The following is a 3,280-nucleotide window of genomic DNA, read 5'->3' as shown; positions in this document are numbered from 1 at the left end:
TTATTCTCATAATCAACAGTGAGTAGAAAAGAGTGCTAAATACATGGTCATGAATCATAACTTCACTACTGAAAATGCAGAAGTAGACTTTGCATTTAAATAAGAACACAAATTTGTTTTTTGGATTACTTACCAAAATCCTTGATGGAAAATGATACAGCTTTGCCAAAATATTTTTATTTAGAAAGTGAGACCAAAACCTCTTTAGCATATCATGCATCTATTTAATTTTAAAATACAAATTTTAATGTTTCATTTGACAGCCTGGTGAGGTAGGCATTTTTAAGGCAGCCATTTTAATATAGTGAGAGCATGTGTGACTATGTATTAACATTCTAAGCCATTAAGGCCACTTGTTCACAGAATATATTTGAGCTCTAAAATTGTTGAAAGAGAAAATGCTCAAGTAGCTTGCAGAAATAATGGATGTTATACAGAACAGAAAGGAATAAAATTAAATAACAAAAGTTCATAAGATTTCTTGACACCAAAAGCACAGTCCATAGAGGAAAAATTAAAACTGGACCTCATCCAAATTAAAGCCTTTTGCTCTGTGAAATTCCCTGTGAAGAGGTTGGAAAGACAAGCCACGGACTGGGAGAACATATTTTCAAACCACTAGCTGACAAATGATTAGTATGAAGAATAAAAAGGCCAGGCGCAGTGCCTCACGCCTGTAATCCTAGCACTTTGGGAGGCCGAGGCGGGTGGATCACGAGGTCAGGAGACCGAGACTATCCTGGCTAACATGGTGAAACCCTGTCGCTACTAAAAAAAAAAAAACATTGGCCAGGCGTGGTGGCGGGGGTCTGTAGTACCAGCTACTCGGGAGGCTGAGGCAGGAGAATGGCATGAACTCGGGAGGTGGAGCTTGCAGTTAGCCGAGATCGCGCCACTGCACTCCAGCCTGGGCAACAGAGCGAGACTCCGTCTCAAAAAAAAAAAAAAAAAAAAAAAAAAAAAAAAAAACTCTTAAAACTCACCAGGTTTAAAAAAAAAAATCCAAATAGAAAATGGACAAAAGACATGAACCGACATTTCACTGAAGATACAGAGATGGCAAATGCACACATGGAAAGATGATCAACATCACTGGCCATCAGAAAAGTGCAAATTAAAACTAGGAGGATATATTACTACACACCTATGAGAATGGCTAAAATAAAAAATAGTAACACCACCAAATGCTGTCAAGGATGAGGAGCATTCACACATTCCTAGTGGGAATGTAAAATGGTACACAGCCACTCTGGAAAATGGTTTGGCAGTTGCTTAGAAAATTAAACATGCAAGTGCTATATACCACCCAAGAAGTACACTCTTGGGCATTTCAGAAACAGAAATTTATGTTCATACCAAATCCTGTAGACAACTGTTCATATGAGCTTTATTCAAAATAGGCAATAAATAAATAAATAAGTAAAACAAACAAAAACCCTGGAAACATCAGATGCCCTTCAACAGGTGACTGGTACACAAACTGCAGTAAATCCATATTACGGAATACCACTCAGCAATGGAAAGGAACAAGCCATTGATAAAGGGTACATTCCTTGAACTAATCTCCAAGGAATTATGCTGAGTGAAGTAAAGCCAGTCTCCAAAGGTTATATACTGTGTGATTCCATTTATATAAGCATTTTTGAAATGACAAAATTATGGACATGAAAAACAGATCAGTGGTTGCCAGGAGTTAGGGATGAAGGGAGATGGCTACATCTATAAAAGACAACAAAAGGATCCTTGTGGTGATGCAATTGTTCTGTATCTTGACTGTGGTGGTGCTTATACGAATCTACACGTGATAACATTATGTAGAATTAAATACACACATGCAAATTACTGCATTAAAGCTGATGAAATCTAAGTTAAGGTTGATGGATTGTATCTATTTCAATTCTGTAGTTGTGATGTTACACGATACTTATGCATGAGGTTACTATTGGGGGAAATTAGATAAAGCGTATTATTTCTTACAACTACATGTGAATCTACAACTATCTCAAAATAAAAGTTAAAAGGAAAGAGAGTATATAAGACCAGCCAATGGTAGAAGTGGAAAACAAAGCTTTTATTTTGCTAAAGGCTCAGCAATTGAAAGTGAAAGGATGGAGAAAAAGGTAATGTCAAAGAGTCTACAGGCTACAATTAATAGAATCGAATCTTCCTTCCCTGTGGAGCCTTAACTTCTCCAGAATTTTGTTTGTCCTTGATTTGACTGTTGTTCTTTTTAATAAAAATAAACTGCATGTACATCTGTCTCTCCACATGCCTCACAACCATCTCCATCAGCCCAAAGTATAAACTCATAGAATAGGGTTTGTCTTCTTAACCATCATGTACTGAGGGCTTGACATAAGTGACAGATGAAGGAAGAAGACAGTTGAATGAATTAATAAATGAATGAGATGCCCACATATTCTTTTAAAGTTCCTAGCCAGTTACAGTTGTAAGGCAGTATATGAGTGCAGTGGCGCAATCTCGGCTCACCGCAAGCTCGGCCTCCTGGGTTCACGCCATTCTCCTGCCTCAGCCTCCCAAGTAGCTGGGACTATATACACCCACCACCACGCCCGGCTAATTTTTTGTATTTTTAGTAGAGACGAGGTTTCAGTGTTAGCCAGGATGGTCTCGATCTCCTGACCTCGTGATCCACCTGCCTTGGCCTCCCAAAGTGCTGGAATTACAGGCGTGAGCCATCGCACCCAGCCATTCCCTTACAAATTTCTAAAAGCCATGGACGTTTAAAAAATAGTGCTGTATAACTCACATTTCACTTGTAAGCAGAAATTAATATAATACCCAACATTTGTAAAATGCTTCTGAGTTTACAGATTTTTACAATAATTTATTTAATCAGGATGAATTAAGAACTAAGTATACCTAAATTGAAACCACTATACACAAACCTTTGAGAAAAACATTCTACTCAACTGGTATAACAGGATTTATGACAGCCTTAACGCAAATTGCCTTATATACGTGTGTGTATACATATATATATATACACGTGTGTATACATATATATTTGTCATATATATTCATTTTAAGAATATATCATTCAAATTGGGGGACTTGTGGATCATTTCAACAGCCATAAAGACACTTATTTTACAGATGCAAACACTAAGAGAGGTGAAGTGACTTGTTCAAGATTATATATCTAACTAGAGTTGGGTCTAGAACCTGAGCCTCTACAGAGTTCCAATTCATTTCTCTTGTCTTTGAATTGAACAAGATTCTTCTTTCTTAACCCATCTCACCCCTACCAAAAATACTG

Source organism: Rhinopithecus bieti, unplaced genomic scaffold (assembly GCF_001698545.2).
Source record: "Rhinopithecus bieti isolate Rb0 unplaced genomic scaffold, ASM169854v2 scaffold_30476, whole genome shotgun sequence".
Classification (NCBI taxonomy): domain Eukaryota; kingdom Metazoa; phylum Chordata; class Mammalia; order Primates; family Cercopithecidae; genus Rhinopithecus; species Rhinopithecus bieti.
Note: the sequence above shows the minus strand (reverse complement) of the source record.